This window comes from Schistocerca cancellata, chromosome 9, assembly GCF_023864275.1.
Source record: "Schistocerca cancellata isolate TAMUIC-IGC-003103 chromosome 9, iqSchCanc2.1, whole genome shotgun sequence".
Classification (NCBI taxonomy): Eukaryota; Metazoa; Arthropoda; class Insecta; order Orthoptera; family Acrididae; genus Schistocerca; species Schistocerca cancellata.
In genome coordinates this window covers 510,156,346-510,174,203 of record NC_064634.1, presented here as the reverse complement: position 1 = coordinate 510,174,203, position 17,858 = coordinate 510,156,346, and the positions used below count along the sequence as shown (strand labels likewise).

Genomic DNA, 17,858 nt, shown 5'->3' with positions numbered 1-17,858 from the left:
GTCAGACTCTGCAAGAGAGGCGCTCTGAATCGCGGTGTAGCTTGCTGTCCAGGTTTCGAGAGTGTGCGTTTCTGGATGAGGTATCGAATGTATTGCTTCCGCCTACTTATACCTCCCGAGGAGATCACGAATGTAAAATTAGAGACTCGAGCGCGCACGGAGGCTTTCCGGCAGTCGTTCTTCCCGCGAACCATACGTGACTGGAACAGGAAAGGGAGGTAATGACAGTGGCACGTAAAGTGCCCTTCGCCACACACCGTTGCGGAGTATAAATGTAGATGCAGATGTAGACAGCATTGCTGAAGCGTTTGAAAAGAAAAAAGTGTGTTTCATTATTGGCTGCAGTGAAGCAGTACGTTTTCCCCGTGACTGAGTCTTCGCGTGGGACGTCCCCTTCACACGGCCCGTCACAGACGGGTGCCGGAGAGCAAACAGGCCGTAAAACGGACCGCCAAATGAGCCGGCCGTGGCTGCGCGCTCGAGGAAGCGTAGAGGCGAGCGCGTGCCGTTCAGTGGCAGAGAACGCGTGGGCGACCAGCGCTCGCAGGAACGCCCGCACGTCAGTCCAAACCGTAGCCCAGAAGTATTTTGTGAAAAGGGAAGAAGTCAGTTGCTGTAGTATCTGATACTAAACATTTAGTTTGTAGTAAATTACTCGTATATACTTGTAAGAGCTGATGAAGAAGCTAGGGTTAAACCTTAAGACAGTTTGAAAGACGTTGTAAGTAGTTAATACAGTAGGAAAAAAGATCTGTGTTCTTAGAAACACAGCAGCAGATAGACTGAGATGTAACATCGGAGTTAAAATATCTACATCCATACTCCGCAAACCACTTGATGGTGTGTGGCGGAGGGTACCTTGAGTACCTCTATAGGTTCTCCCTTCTATTCCAGTCTCGTATTATTCGCGGAAAGAAAGATTGTCGGTATGCCTCTGTGTGGGCTCTAATCTCTCAGATTTTATCCTCATGGTCTCTTCGCGAGATATGCGTAGGAGGGAGCAATATACTGCTTGACTCGTCGGTGAAGGTATGTTCTCTAAACTTCAACAAAAGCCAGTACCGAGGTACTGAGCGTCTATCCTGCAGAATCTTCCACTTTCGCGATTACTAAATGATCCTGTAACGAAGCGCGCTGCTCTCCGTTGGATCTTCTCTATCTCTTCTATCAACCCTATCTGGTACGGATCCCACACCGGTGAGCAGTATTCAAGCAGTGGGCGATCATGTGCACTATAACCTACTTCCATTGTTTTCGGACTGCATTTCCTTAGGATTCTTCCAATGAATCTCAGCCTGGCATCTGCTTTACCGACGATTAATTTCGTATGGTCATTCCATTTTAAATCACTCCTAATCCCTACTCCCAGGTAATTTATGGAATTAACTGTTTCGAGTTGCTGACCTGCTATATTGTAGCTAAATGATAAAGGATCTTTCTTTATATGTATTCGCAGCACATTACACTTGTCTACATTGAGGTTCAACTGCCATACCCTGCACCATGCGTCAGTTCGTTGCAGACCCTCCTGCATTTCAGTAGAATTTTCCATTGTTACAACCTCTCGATATACCACAGCATCATCCGCAAAAGGCCTCAGTGAACTTCCGATGTTATCCACAAGGTCATTTACGTATATTGTGAATAGCAACGGTCCTACGACACTCCCCTGCGGCACACCTGAAATCACTCTTACTTCGGAAGACTTCTCTCCATTGAGAATGACATGCTGCGTTCTGTTATCTAGAAACTCTTCAATCCAATCACACAATCGGTCTGATAGTCCATATGCTCTTACGTTTTTCATTAAACGACTGTGGGGAACTGAATCAAACGCGTTGCGGAAGTCAAAAAAGACGGCATCTACCTGGGAACCCGTGTCTATGGCCCTCTGAGTCTCGTGGACGAATAGCGCGAGCTGGGTTTCACACGATCGTCTTTTTCGAAACCCATGCCGATTTCTACAGAGTAGATTTCTAGTCTCCAGAAAAGTCATTATATCCGAACATAATACGTGTTCCAAAATTCTACAAGTTATCGACGTTAGAGATATAGGTCTATAGTTCTGCACATATGTTTGACGTCCCTTCTTGAAAACGGAAATGACCCTTATCCATGCCGCCATATTCGACGGCTGTCAGTTATAAAATGCTGCTTGTACATTCTGACTTCCACTTTCTGTCGGTACACTGGAAGGAAGGAAGTTGAGGGTTCAACATCCCGTCCACCACGGCGTCGTTATGCGGCATCAGCATAGAATCACTGACGACAAACTACGAACCACCGGATGTGGGTAAAAGAATGGTGACTGCCGCTGCCTTTTGCGCGGAAGGACTCGTATTTGTGTCCCTGTATCACCTCAGATTTTTATCTGATGCAGGGGGACGTGGAACGGAGTCCAGTCGGCTTTTTGAGGCCAAATAAGCAGCGGCTCGGATGCGGAATCATTAGGGTTGATCAGGTGGCAGTAACGGCTGGAGGCGCTGGCGAACGCTCATCAACTGCCGCACGGTCGCAGACCGCTGCTCGCACTGCCTCGCGGGCTGCAGTCGGCCAGTCGGAACAGGCATGAGGCCCGACCCCTGGGTGGTGGTTACGTTTGACAAATTCGGATTGGGACAGGATGGGGACGGTAATCGGCCGGGTCTTCTTTAAAGTGACTATTCCCGCATTTCTCGTAAGCGATTTAGAGACACAACAGAACATCTGGATCTGGATGGCGCGATGGTGACTGGGATCTGACCTCAGCCCTAGGCGAACAGCGGGATTATTCCGTGGTACTTATCTATCTGTGACTGTAAAGACCACAGTATCGATAGAAGATTAATCCCTACGAAGAAAGCTGACATCAGCGTAGCAGAGAATAGCAACACGAACAAGGTGAGCTGTTAAACGTCTTGCGATATAATTTTTCTGTCATTATGCATGCAGCGGATGTTGTGTTCCAAAGACTAAAAAGGAGTGACATTTGTTTTCAAAACTTGTACACAATGTGATCAAAAGTACCCGGACACCTCCAAAAACACACGTTTTTCATGTAAGGTGTATTGTGCTGTCACCTGCCAGGTATTCCATATCAGCAACCTCAGTATAGACATCGTGAGAGACCAGCACGGACTTCGATCGTGGTCAGGTGATGGGGTGTCACTTGCGTCATACATCTGTACGCGAGATTTCCACACTCTTAAACATCCCTACATCCACTGTTCCCGATGTGATAGTGAAGTGGAAAAGTGAAGGGACACGCACAGCACAAAAGCTTACAAGCTGTTGACTGACAGAGACTGCCGACGGTTGAAGAGGGTCGTAATGTGTAATAGGCAGACATCTATCCAGACCATCACATAGGAATTCCAAACTGTATCAGGATCCACTGAAAGTACTATGACCGTTAGTCGGGACGTGAGAAAACTTGGACGAGCGGCTGCACATAAGCAAACCATCACGCAAGTAAATGCCAAACGACGCCTCACTTGGTGTAAGGAGCGTAAACATTGGGCGACTAAACAGTGGAAAAACGTTGTGTGGGGCGACGAATCACGGTACACAGTGTGGCGATCCGATGGCAGGGTTTGGGTATGGCGAATGTACCACCCGTGGGGTCATTCTGCTTCACAATGCATACGGCCAACACAGCCGCGGCACTCCTGCAGAAATAGAAATGCGAGGTTCTCGGCCAGCCTCCATACAGTCCGGACCGCTCTCCCTGTGATTACGCCATTTTTGGTACCCTTAAAAAGGCTCTGAGGGGCAAGCGATTCACCTCGTACGACGACGTCCAGCAGTATATGCATGGTTAACAGCGCAGCAGGGTCAGTCAGTACGAAGATCGCAGGAAGGCAACAGCACACACTTTCAACAGGACCACGGCTTTTATAGCACTGTAGTGTTCAAAACAATCTTGTGCTTCACCAACTGCGACATAATCGCGAGTACAAACACTGATCCAATAGTGTAAAATGCTTTTTTATTCCAGTCTCAGATCACAAATGAATTCTTTAGACGATGACTGGTTTCAGTCTGTAATGACCAGATCTTTTTTACACCATGTCCTAAAGTGATACGGCCATAATGGCATCGTCAAAACATATAAATATAATCAGCATAGCATCGTCACATAGAATTAAAATATGGTGTAGAATAGGCCACATCGTCCACATAGTGCTTGACGATAAATTTACGCCAGTGCGGCGTATTCGCTTTCCGCCTTTTCAATGTGTTTACATTTTCTGGTAACCCAAGAGTAAACATTGAAAGGTAACACTGTCTTGACTATATAAAAATGATTAAGAATGAATGCAAAATTTAGTTTACTAACAACATTTATTTTCCCAAAACAAAGACAGACATAAATTATACTAAACAAGTTTTCATTTTATACGGTAAACCACTAACAGTTGGTATAAAACTGCAGTGGACAAAGATCCTGGTTGGCAGAAGTGAATTAAGTACTCTGGCCCTAAAAATGTCGCTTCAGGCCGGAACCGCGCTGCTGCTACGGTCGCAGGTTCGAATCCTGCCTCGGGCATGGATGTGTGTGATGTCCTTAGGCTAGTTAGGTTTAAGTAGTTCTGAGTCTAGGGGAGTGATGACCTCAGATGTTAAGTACTCATTTATACCAGGGGGTGCTGCTATTACGGAGGTCCAGTGTGGGCAGTAATTATCGTATGACAGCGAAATTTGGTGGATATGGTAATAAGTTAATACTGATCCGATTTAGTTCCAATTTTGGTCACCAGAAGCAAATCTGGTGCTGTGAATGCAAGAAAGGTGTATAGAAATGCTTCTATAAGTAATGGATTAGGAAAGGGACGTGGGCGGAAAAGTTAGAACAAGTAAGAAAGGCATAACGTTGATTTCATCTGTTTGTTCAATATGAGCACCTGAGACATCGACGAGACATTGCGTCCATAAAACGACGTGGTCGACATTATCTCCGAGCAGTTGAGGTGGAATCTGAGCAACGTGTTCCTGTATACTGGCCTTCAGATCATACAGAAAAGGAAAGTGTCCCTGATGAACACATTCAATTAGATATCCCCAGAGTCACGTGGATTTAGATCAGATAATTTTGCAGACTACGCAACTGGAAAACCTCTTGAGAGGACACGTTTGTGGAACGTTGCAGCCAGCGGATCTTTCACTGGAAGAGGTGTTGCCATATCTTGCATGAAAAAAGTGGCTTTCACACAGCTATGCTCTTCCAAAACAGAATTCAAATGCTGTACAAGGAGGTCTCGATAACTTGCAGACGTCACGGTACACATCAAAGACCCACTGGACGTGTACTCTCGAAAGAAGAACGGACCGAGGATAAAGGATGTTGTGAATCCACACCACAGTGACACACGGCGAGTACAGTGGATCTTCGTGGACAGTACGCGGCTTAACAGTACCCCAGATTCGGCAGTTCTGTGTATTCTCTGCAACCTGTAGTGTAAAATGTGCCCCGCCACTCCACAGAATATTGCCCCCGGCCACAAGTGATCAACTTCGACCCGTTTCACCACCCACGCTCAGCTGGGTTCGACCGTCAACCGGGTCTGAACCACTTTTGGTGCCAGACGTGGCGACTCTATGTTGGTGCGGGTCATGAGGTTTCAGTCGCTGCAGCGTCTGGACATAGTACGGGAACCAGTGTAAAGCAGACGGCAAAACTTGCCGTTCTGTTGATCATGGGGTCGACAATTCTAGTGCTCTACGGGGGCACAAGCTGCATGGTCAGTTACAGCAACAGCAATCGCGTCAGTAACTCCCACGGCGATAGGAGGCCTTCCTCTTCCAGGTGAGACAACAAGTTCACGCGTGTTTTCCAGTCTCATTACCATCGTCTTTAAACCGTTTATTGACGTCAAGGCTCACCCCAGATCTTTCACTCGTCGTTACTCTCTCAGAGCAGCACTGTAATTGCTGCCGTGCGCAAACAGTTTCACTAACAGCTCACGATCTCTTCTCGATAGCCGTACTGTTAAGCTTACGTTACGGCTTGTGGATGCCATACAGTCATACGAACAGTGTACAGCGCCAAATTTGCACCTGATGGCCAAAATTGGAACTAATTTTTTTTTTCCAGGGTAACTCAGTTCCTCAATAACACATTAGCGTATATACCAAGTTTCGCTGCCATACGATAATTGCATCGCATTCTCGTCCTCAGCGGATAGCTACACTTTCATTATGACCACCCGTTGTTTGTATGTTCAGTATGTGTAATCTTTCCCTCCCCGTCTTCGAGTGTCAGATCTTGATTCGTTCCTCGTATCACCATGCATTTTGTTTTATTCGTGCAGATAGTTGCTTAATTAGCTTGTAATGTACGAAAACGTACAGTTTTGTCTTTCAAGAAATTTGAAATGAATGAAACCACAGCTGAAAAGGCTAAACTCTGCTCTTTGCGGCTCATAAAAGCGTGTGCTACCTCGCATCTTCGCTTATTAGTGGCTGAGAGTCAAGTTTCTTTCTTACTACCTACAGATGACAGCTGCAATTGTAAGACATATTAGTAGCAGTAAAATTCTACTTTTATTTCATCGCCAATCGGTTCAAAGAAGCACAGAGTGGCTAGTAGGGCACCGCTGAATCGTCACACACAATTTCTTCCCACTTAGTCGCCGTTTCGCCGTGCGGACCGCTTGAGCTTCGGCAGGTGGGTGCGCAGCTGCTCGCTTCTGTCAGCAGACGGCGGCTGTGTGGGGGCGTAACGGGGACAGGAACCGGCAGCAGGCGTCGTGTCGGCGGTCACGGCCTGTCGAGGTCAGTGTCATCGAGGTCAGGGAGCGGCCCGCCTGCCTCAGATACGCGGACGTCTGCGCATGCGTCGCCACGGCCCGGCCCCTTCGGCTCGAGAGTGACGTCGTCAACAGACGTAACGACACTTTGCGCGCCTCCAGTTACCTAACAACAGGGCAATACCACCTCCCCACTTTGTAACCAGTGTCTCAAAGGGAACCTGCGCTGTCTGCCGTGTAAGCTCACAGTTTTGGAATAAATAAAAGGTAGCGAAACAGTTTACGGTGTGCTCAAAGTTAGGAAAAACTTCTGACTACTTTGACTAGACTGAACTCTGAAATTCTGAAAGTAGCAGGCAAACACGTGAAATAGAGGGAGCTACGGGTTAACTGCGAATTGTACTGAAATCAGACTACATGGTCGAAGGACGTGAAAGAAAAGCAAAAGTTGCGAAGCGAGTGACACACTGTTGTAGCATATCGCCAATGAACATTGAGCAAACTGTGAAGGAAAGGAAGGAGAAATTTGAAAAGGGAATTAATGTTCAGGGAGATGAAATAAAAATCTTTTGAGTTTAGACAGTGAATTGTAATTCCCACAGAGGCAGCATAGGGCTCGAGATTGAGAAGAGTTTATGAAATGACAATCAACAAACAAGGGGAATTGAATGTAGTGGAATTAGGCGATGCGCAGGGAATTCTAATGTAGTGCAATTAAATCAGGCGTTGCTCGTCGAATTAGATTACGAAATAAGACCCCGAACGGCGGCCGCTGTGGCCAAAAGGTTCTAGGCGCTTCAGTCCGGAACCACGCGACTGCTACTGTCGCAGGTTCGAATATTGCCTCGGGCATGGATGTGTGTGATGTCCTTAGGTTAGTTAGGTTTAAGTAGTTGTAAGTTCTAGGGGAGTGATGACCTGAGATGTTAAGTCCCATAGTGCTTAGAGCCATTTGAACCAAGACCCTGAAGTAATACAAAAGTTTTACTATACGAGCAGAAAAATAAATAATGATGCCCGAAGTAAATAAGCACAGACGGGCAATAGGAAGAAAAGCGTTTCTGAAAAAGAGAGCCGGCCGGTGTGGCCGAGCGGTTCTAGGCGCTTCAATCCGGAACCGCGCTGCTGTTCGAATGCTGCCTCGGGGATGGACGTGAGTGATCTCCTTAGGTTAGTTAGGTTTAAGTAGCTTATGTTCTAGGGAACTGATGACCTCAGATGTTAAGTCTCATAGAGCTCAGAGCCATTTCAACCATTTAAAAAAGCGACGTGATGATCTTCATTCTATACATCTGGCACATAGTTTAAAGAACATGGGATGACGTACCCATGTCTGTCACCCACGCTCAGCTGAGACTGAACCACTTTTGGTGCTAGAGGTGGCAACTCTACTTAATAAATCTCGCGCCCCGTCTGCACCTAAATGCACTAAAAATTTAATAATTTTTGTTTAAGCTGTAACGAAGTCACACAATATGTTTAGTTTCGTTATTTGATATCAAAAATGGTTCAAATGGCACTGAGCACTATGGGACTTAACTTCTGAGGTCATCAGTCTCCTAGAACTTAGAACTAGTTAAACCTAACTAACCTAAGGACATCACACACATCCATGCCCGAGGCAGGATTCGAAACTGCGACCGTAGCGGTCGCGCAGTTCCAGCTGAAGCGCCTAGAACCTCTCGGCTACGACTGCCGGTTACTTAATATCCTTTCTGGTGTTGAAATTCTGATCTCCAGGGACGTATTTCGACCAATTACGCACAAAACTCGTCCAGGTATTGCCAATTGACGTCGCCAAAAGTGTACTGAAGCGACTGGTTGTTACTCTGAAGGAGAGCAAAGGCATTTCGTACCGAAGACTAGCAGGACGTGAGCTGGCAGCCAGCGCAGGTAGAGTGGAGGTGTCCAAAGACGGACGGCGGCCTCGGCAGAGGTTCTGGAGCACAGCCGGTGCGGGCGCGCGGCCAGGCGCTGCGTTCCAATTCCAGCCGCGTGTGGCAGGGTGGCAGGGGGGCAGGGGGGCAGGGGGGCAGGGGGGCAGGGGGGCAGCGTCCTTGTGGAGGACAGCCGGGCCGCGCCGCGCCGCGCAGTCTGGACGCCAGCAGTCAGCCAGCGTGACGGGAGCGGCCGGTCAGCGCAGCGGCGAGCAGCGGACAAGCGGCTGACGGCCGGCCCAGTTAGGAGGACACTGCATCTGACACAGCAGCCGCGCCGAGGACATCCTGCACTGCACCCCTGCCACTAGTTCTAAGGCTGCGAGCTGCGCCCTACCCCCCCCCCTCCTCCTCTTTCATCGCCATCCTGCTTTTTTCTCTATGCAGATTTCATAATTCTTAGGTTTAATAAAAATGAAGCATTATCCGCCAGCTAGTACTGAAATGAACTACTGGGGTAGTGATATAAAATATTGCCCACAACACATTAAACCTTGTATAAGTTGTATAAGAGACTGGCATACTTAGCCTATGTAGACGACATCTGTTTACTCTCTAGGTCGGAAGAGGAGTTGGAGCAAATGACCAAAGCACTAAAGGAGGCTGCCAGCAAATTTGGGCTAAACATAAACGAAGCCAAGACAGAGTACCTCATTATGACGCGTGGTCGTGGTCAGACTGCAGGTTGGGGACCAGTCCTAGAAGAGAGTGCAAGAATTCAAATACCTAGGGGCACTTTTCACTGAGAACTCGTCATGTGAAGCAGAGATCAATCTACATCTACACCCATACTCCGCAAGCCACCTGACGGTGTGTGGCGGAGGGTACCCTGAGTACCTCTATCGGTTCTCCCTTCTATTCCAGTCTCGTATTGTTCTCGGAAAGAAAGATTGTCGGTATGCCTCTGTGTGAGCTCTAATCTCTCTGATTTTATCCTCATGGTCTCTTCGCGAGATATGCGTAGGAGGGAGCAATATACTGCTTGACTCGTCGGTGAAGGTATGTTCTCGAAACTTCAACAAAAGCCCGTACCGAGCTACTGAGCGTCTATGCTGCAGAGTCTTCCACTGGAGTTTATCTATCATCTCCGTAACGCTTTCGCGATTACTAAATGATCCTGTAACGAAGCGCGCTGCTCTCCGTTGGATCTTCTCTATCTCTTCTATCAACCCTATCTGGTACGGATCCCACACTGCTGAGCAATATTCAAGCAGTGGGCGAACAAGCGTACTGTAACCTACTTCCTTTGTTTCCGGATTGCATTTCCTTAGGATTCTTCCAATGAATCTCAGTCTGGCATCTGCTTTACCGACGATCAACTTTATATGATCATTCCATTTTAAATCACTCCTAATGCGTACTCCCAGATAATTTATGGAATTAACTGCTTCCAGTTGCTGACCTGCTATTTTGTAGCTAAATGATAAGGGATCTATCTTTCTATGTATTCGCAGCACATTACACTTGTCTACATTGAGATTCAATTGCCATTCCCTGCACCATGCGCCAATTCGCTGCAGATCCTCCTGTATTTCAGTACAATTTTCCATTGTTACAACCTCTCGATACACCACAGCATCATCTGCAAAAAGCCTCAGTGAACTTCCGATGTAATCCACAAGGTCATTTACGTATATTGTGAATAGCAACGGTCCTATGACACTCCCCTGCGGCATACCTGAAATGACTCTTACTTCCGAAGACTTCTCTCCATTGACAATGACATGCTGCGTTCTGTTATCTAGGAACTCTTCAATCCAATCAGTGCCAGAATACAAGCAGGAAACCGGTCTTACCACAGCCTATCACAACTGCTTCGGTCCAGATACCTCTCCGCCGGCCGCGGTGGTCTAGCGGTTCTAGGCGCTCAGTCCGGAACCGCGCGACTGCTACGGTCGCAGGTTCGAATCCTGCTTCGGGCATGGATGTGTGTGATGTCCTTAGGTTAGTTAGGTTTAAGTAGTTCTAAGTTCTATGGACTGATGACCACAGATGTTAAGTCCCATAGTGCTCAGAGCCATTTGAACCATTTGAACCAACCAGATACCTCTCCAGACAGTTCAAGATTCGACTGTACAAAACCCTCACCCAGCCTGTTGTTCTATATGGCTGTGAGACATGGAGTATCCGGAAACAGGACTTCCATAAGCTCCTCGTTTTTGCGAGGAAAGTTCTTCGGAAGATCTTCTGTCGGTTCTGGATGCAGATACAGGGGAATGGAGGATCAGATACAACCGAGAGCTTGAGGAACTATACCAGCAGTCCAGCATAGCAGGAACTGTCAAAGCCAAACGAATGCAGTGGGCTGGCCTTGTGGCCCGGATGGAGGATCACAGATGGCCTCGGAAGCTACTGGATTTCACACCTACAGGAAAGAGACTGCCAGGGAGACCCAAGAAGCGCTGAAGATTTAAACCAAGTGTCAATAGATGTGAACGGATGGCGGATAGCAGCAATGGACAGAATACAGTGGAGGAGGAAACTTGTAGATGCGTGCGGCCCACTGGGCCTGATCACAGAAGTAGTAGTAGTGGTATAAATCATCTAAAATAATAGAAACTTAAAAAATCTGCTGTGCTTTGTCTTTAGAATGATCTTTAATAACGAAAAAATTTCACTTGTTTCTTATGAATTATTAATAGTGCGTAAATTAATTACTAGAAATGGAGGGGAAAGCACTGCGCTGAGGAGTTGAGAAAATATCACTTTCCGTAATTTGTTGTTGTTGTTGCTGCTGTAATACACTGAAGGGCCAAAGAAACTGATATAGGCATACATACTCACTCTTGCGGAAGCGAGCGAGGTAGAGGAGGGGTTGGTGAGGGGAGGGGGAGAGGGGGGGAACGGCAGTGGCAGCGCTGCCGCGAAAATCGCACTGTATGTGGCTTTACGCTTTTACAATGTGTTTACATTTTCCGGTAACCCAAGAGTAAACATCAAATTTAATTTTCATTCATAATCTGTCCATAAATTTTCCTTAATATTACGTTCTGTAGTTAATGAGTGAATATCTTACATACATGTGGCCGGTGGTCTCCATTCTCTCTCGCTTCCTGCTTGTTCCCATTGCATTATCTGTCATGGCAATCTCTCCTTTGTTAACCAATAGATATGCCCATACCTTATGAGTTATTTTTCTTCTACAAAATCAATAATCGAACCTGTGACATCCATTTCCTTTCAGATGTCTTAATTCCTGACCCTTTCCCGACTGAATATCGACGCATACCGTCACCAAAAATCCACCTCAGTTGCCATCAACCTTTCATCAGCTGTAGTTTAGCAGTCCGTACTAGTGACGCAAGCGTCACAATGCTTCTAATAATTTTCTTTTGGTTCCTTTCTAATCTGTTGATCCCGTAAAAAAAAAAAAAATAAGATTCCAAGATTCCAGTGATCAGCTTTCCAGCTTTTCTTCTCAAATTAATTTCCTTGTTTCGTTTACCGCCTTGTATGATTTGTACAAACTTGTACTGGGTGGTGCAGCTACTACGGAGGTCCAGTGTGGGCAGAATTCGGCGCTGCCGTTGGCAACGCCTATATAAGACAAGTGTCTGGCGTGGTTGTTAGGTTACTGCTGCCACAATGGCAGGTTACCAAGATTTAAGTGATTTTGAACGTGATGTTATAGTCGGCGCCCGAGAGATGGTACACAGCATCTCCGAGGCTGCCAAAAAGTAGGGATTTTACAGTACGACCATTTCATGAGTCTACCGTGAATATCAGGAATCCAGTAAAACATCAAATCTCTGACATCGCTACGGCCGGAAAAAGATCCTGCAAGAACGGGACCAACGACGACTGAAGAGAACCGTTCAACGTGACGGAAGTGCAACCCTTCCAAAAATTGCTGCAGATTTCAATGCCGGGGCATGAAAACCTATCAGCGTGCGAACCAATCAACGAAACATCATCAATATGGGCTTTTGGAGCCGAAGGCCCACTCGTGTACCCTTGATGACTGCACTACACAAAGGTTTACACCTCGCCTGGGCCCATTGGACTGTTGATGACTGGAAACATGTTGCCAGGTCGAACGAGTCTCGTTTCAAACAGTATCGAGCGGACAACCTCACGAATCCATGGACCCTGCATTCAGCAGAGGACTGTTCAAGCTGGTGGAGGATCAGTAATGGTGTGGGGCGTGTGTAGTTGGAGCAATATGGAACACCTGATACGACTCTTATAGGTGACACGTACGTAAACATCCTGTATGATCACCTGCATCTATTCATGTCTACTGTGCATACCGACGGACTTGGATAATTCCAGCAGGACAATGCGACAACCCCCCACCCCACACGTCCATAATTGCTACGGAGTGGCTCCAGGAACATTCTCCTGAGTTTAAACTGTTCTGCTGGTCACCAAACCCTCGAGACATGAACATTATTGAGCATATCTGGGATGTCATGCAACGTGCTGTTAAGAAGAGATATCCACCTCCTCGTACTCTTGCGGATTTATGGACAGCCGTGCAGGATTCATGGTGACAGTTCCCTCCAGCACTACTTCAGACACTAGTCGAGACCATGCCACGTCGTGCTCCGGCAGTTCTGCGTGCTCGCGGAGGCCCTACACGATTTTAGGCAGGTGTAACCCTTTCTTTGGCGCTTCAGTGTAATTTTACTTTCCATTTCCTTGATTTTCATTTGCTTAATTTCAGCGAAACAATTTCATTTATGAAGCCACCAGTTTATTACCTGCGTCGTATTCTATCGACAAGACAGCAACATTTGACAGTTTGTTTACCGCAATACCAGACTTTACTTTGCTGAAACAGCGTTCGTAAGCTGTTGCAGCCACTGACAGAGAGATAAATACAGTCAACGCTATTCCAATGTTTTGATAAGCATCTCTTATCCCATACTTTAAGAAAAACCGTCAAAATATCCAAACAGGAAGTCGCATAGATGCTCTTCGCAAGTACATTAATCTGGAACTTGACTGACTAGTTGCGCTGTTATCAAGGTCTCTGCTACATTTGCCGCCAGATTCAACTGTATTTTTTTTTTTTTTTCAACATAAGATACGGAGCTGTCACTTAGCACCTAGCCTGACACGAAATTAAAATAAAATGGCGTAATCGATACCATTTCGCTTATTTATCAAATATTTTGAAAGTGTCTAGCTCTTACAGCGTCCCTCCAGCCCTCACTCGGCGGAAATCAGCAGTAGAGGCGCTTCAGCACCGGTTCGTCGACTTTCGAGGTCCTAGGACACCACAGCGAAGTAGCAGCGAGAACTCCACTGTTCATCTCGAGCTAGCTGTGTTTCTACACAAACACCGTTAGCGATAGACGCCTATTCGACAGTTAAATTTTTCCAAAAGTTATTAATAAAAGGATATTTCTGCCCACTTGTCGTACTTCTCCTCTCCATCGACGACAGTCTCGAGATAGTATTTTTCTTAGTCTTATATTTTAAATTAATATTTGAGCGGAAAGTAAAAAGAAACTACGTAACTGGATCGTTATACTCGGCATTTTACTTGACTATCAGATCCTGTGTTTACTTCATCAGCACCTCACTGCAAATGGACCCCAACATCTTGCCTCAGAGTTTAAATAAATACCCGGTATTTTAAGATAATCGAAGCACAATGTCCCATTTATCTACTACTCAAGCTGTGCCTATCCATGAAACAGGAACATTCCGAAACACCTTCTCTACTGCTACCATCCACCTTTGCAATAATCTACATACAATTTAGTGCTCCATAGCTTTTAAAAATAATAACGTTTGTTGCCAGAAAATTAACGTATACATTCAGTTTTCCCTTGTGTCGAACAGTTTTTTTCCAAGGCTTTGCCCATTTCTGCGTTTGACACATATATGGAACACAAATCCTGCTCCCCCTCTCTGTGTCCAATCCATCCTCCCATCTCTATCTGTCTACTCCCTACTCCTCCTCTGTACTCTGTCTCCTCATCTCGTTCTTCCCCTCCCTTTGTCCACTTCCTCCACCCTCCTTCCTCTGATCATATCTTCCTCCCTATCCGCTTGACTATATCCTCCTCCTCTCTCTTTCCATCTCTGCTTACCCTTCTTGCTTTGCCACCTGCCCACCACCTCTGTAAACCTCCCAACTGCCTCATACGTCTCCCCCTCCTCCCTCCTCTCTGCCAATTTCCCCCTCCCCTTCACTCTGCTCATCCCCTCCTCTTTTCAACTCGACCTGTCGCCAGCCATGGTGATTTGCGTGTGTAGCCCCTATAATACAGTTCAATAAAGCAGCTTGATACTACTCCCACATGCCTGTCATGCAGGCAACTCGCATGTTGCAGCCCGAAAAACCGTTTCTTCCCACTGACATGTAGGCTGCCCTGCAAAGCAGGTCGATTTGGCAAGCCAGTACTTGTCCAATTTAACATACCTGTCGTGCAGTGCAGCCTTTTCAGCAGGGACTGGAAAGAACACGTTTTTGCTCATATCTACACTCCTATTGGAGTGAGGAGATTGTAAGTCACACAGTGCTGATACTCCTGAGGCCTACTGTTGCCGTGGTAAATTTGGTTGACTAGATGCAGGAGTTTGGAGGAGATCCCACACATACACTCTGCTTTGTATATTATGTAACAGATAGTCTAAAGGATCGTGAAATGCCATGCATTTTTACTGGATGATGCTGTTGGAAACAAGGAAGCCAGAACATTGTAAGAGTGCAGAGAAGTTCAGGAAGACCTGCGAAAGACTGATGCATAAGTTTACAGGAAGACTGTTTGTTGTGTGATTTCATGATTATAGCCACATCCATAAAATGTCTAGGAGTATGCATACGCACTGACATCAGATGGAATAACCACACAAAACTAATCACAGATCAGAAAGGTACTAGACTCTGATCTATTGAAAGAATCCACAGCAAGTGTAATCGAAGTGTAAGGGAGCCAAGATATAGGTAACAAAAGTCTAGTGCGAACAATACTCGAATATTGTTGACCAGTTTGGGATCTGTACCAGATAGAATTGATAGTGGAAATAGGCGAGTTCCAAAGGAGAGCAATTCGTTTCGTTGCAGGTTCGTTTACCAAGTGAGAAAGCGTGACGGAGAAGTTCAGCCACCTACAGTGGCAGATGGTGCAAGAGATGCATTCTGGAACACAGCGTGCTTTACTGCTTAAAGCTACGAGAGCGTGAATTCCTAGAAGAGTTAATCAGCATATTGTTTCCTCCTACGTACGTCTCTTGAAAGGACGACGAAGGTAGTATTACAGGAATTGAAACTCACATGGATCGTTACCAATAGTCGTTCTTCTTACGCACCAGTAGCGACTGAAACTAGGAGGAGGGAAGCGGCAGTAGTGCACCTTCCGCTACATAGTGTAAGGAGGTTGGCGGAGCACAGAAATAGATTTAGAACGACTATAAATTACTGAAATGTTTTAAAATTTTTGTTTTACAATATCTGTAATTATTATTGCGGTGCGCTAAATGCAGGATGTTTCACAATGTATCGACGACATTAGATCTGAATAACGCACGCTAAAAACGAGATGCGGCGACAGCGGCGCCGTCTGTTGACAGTGCCGAGTCACTCACACAGGTCGGTCAGCAGTCGCGTCCTGCTGGCCGAAGCAACGTCGTGCGTTCGCGGTGGAGTCCCGTTTCCTCTACGGCGAATCTGTCGCACGTGTGCAACGCGGCTTTCGTAAGCATTTCAAGATACAGTCGCGATATCCAATTCCTGCTCGCGGAACGATATTGAACTGGGGAAGAAACTTCTGCGCAACTGCCAGTGCATCGAATCGAAAGTCGACCTGCCCTCGGAAAACTACCCGGAGAACATGGAACGTGTGTGTAGCAGGGTACAGGCGAGCCTTCGTCGTCCGTTACGAAAACTTGATGCCGACAAGACGGCGCCACGTGCTGCAAATCCGACAGAGGTTTTGGAAATTTGTGATAAGGTTCTATGGGACCAAACTGCTGAGGTCATCTGTCCCTAGGCTTACACACTAATTAAACTAACTTACGCTAAGGAAAACACGTACTCGAATGCCCGAGGGAGGACTCGAACCTCCTACGGGGGGAACATTGCGAACCGTGACAAGGCGCCCTCAGACCGCGCGGCTATCTGACAACACCTTTCAAGCAGTGGTTGGTAAGGGCGTAGTTCCCAAACGCGCCTGTGTCGAATGACCGCCTCGCTCACCTGGTTTAACACTCCGATGCTGGCGCTCCTAAACTCACACGGATGTTGGCGCCGGATCTGTGAGATCCATTCACTAAAATTAACAATAAAGATGTCACGTATGGATGAGCTTCATGATCGTGAAAGGTACATTATTTATTTTTAATAATTTTATTAGAGAATTATTTCATAAACATACAACATAGTACTAACGAACTAAGCTTGGAAAAATAAAATTTTCAGGAAATGTTTTACATGGTATGTACGACATACAAGGTCCTGAAATGTAAGTTACAACTGAACATGTAACAAATAAGAGACGTTTTCCTGTTTCTTTTGGAGGGGCACCCAGTTCACATCCTTTACGGCAAACAAAATCCCAGTGTTGAAGACACAGATATTGTCCGCACGATTTACACGAGTATGTCGTCAGTTAATAACAATATAACAAATTGTACCTCATCCCACAAAGAATTTGGCGTCAAAGACGGAGATCGCTCTCGATTCCGTCAGCTCAGTTCAACAGCTTCCCGCAGACAGACCCAGTCATGGCGACCGTCACAGGTCGTTCTCCTCCGCCCTGGAGGGGAGGGTAACCTGTTACCAACACCGAACTACGCCTGGCAAACAGGTGCATCATCGCTACCTTTACCCCAAATTTATGTTGACACTAACGAGCCTACAGAGTGACCACATCTCTGCCTTGCCACTACCACCAGACGAACTCTTAATACAAACTCAAATTAACCCATGGCAACGTAGAGGGATTAAGGAAAGAAAGTGCGTTAATGTAATTATCAATTGAACAGGTAGTCCATTTCTTAACTCGAGTTATAACATTTCTTAAATTTGGAAAAATGATGGAAGTATCTCACACATCTATATTATTCAATATAACGGGACGGAACAAGCTAATTATAATGAGATGGAACAAGTTGTTCCCTCTTAAAGTGTTCAAAAACTACGTCAAAGGCCTCGAATGGTCGTCATTTATCCGATGTAGTAACTCATAAGTAAATTCGAATAAATGTAGTATCTTGCGTAAAATGTTCGTTTCGCGGT

The 17,858-nt window shown here is 46.2% G+C and overlaps 1 protein-coding gene across 3 annotated transcripts in view; it reads left to right on the top strand.

Annotated features, from left to right (window-relative positions):
* Window positions 1-17,858, top strand: part of LOC126101139 (tau-tubulin kinase homolog Asator) — a 690,846-nt gene that overhangs the window by 200,206 nt on the left and 472,782 nt on the right. The window lies entirely within an intron of this gene.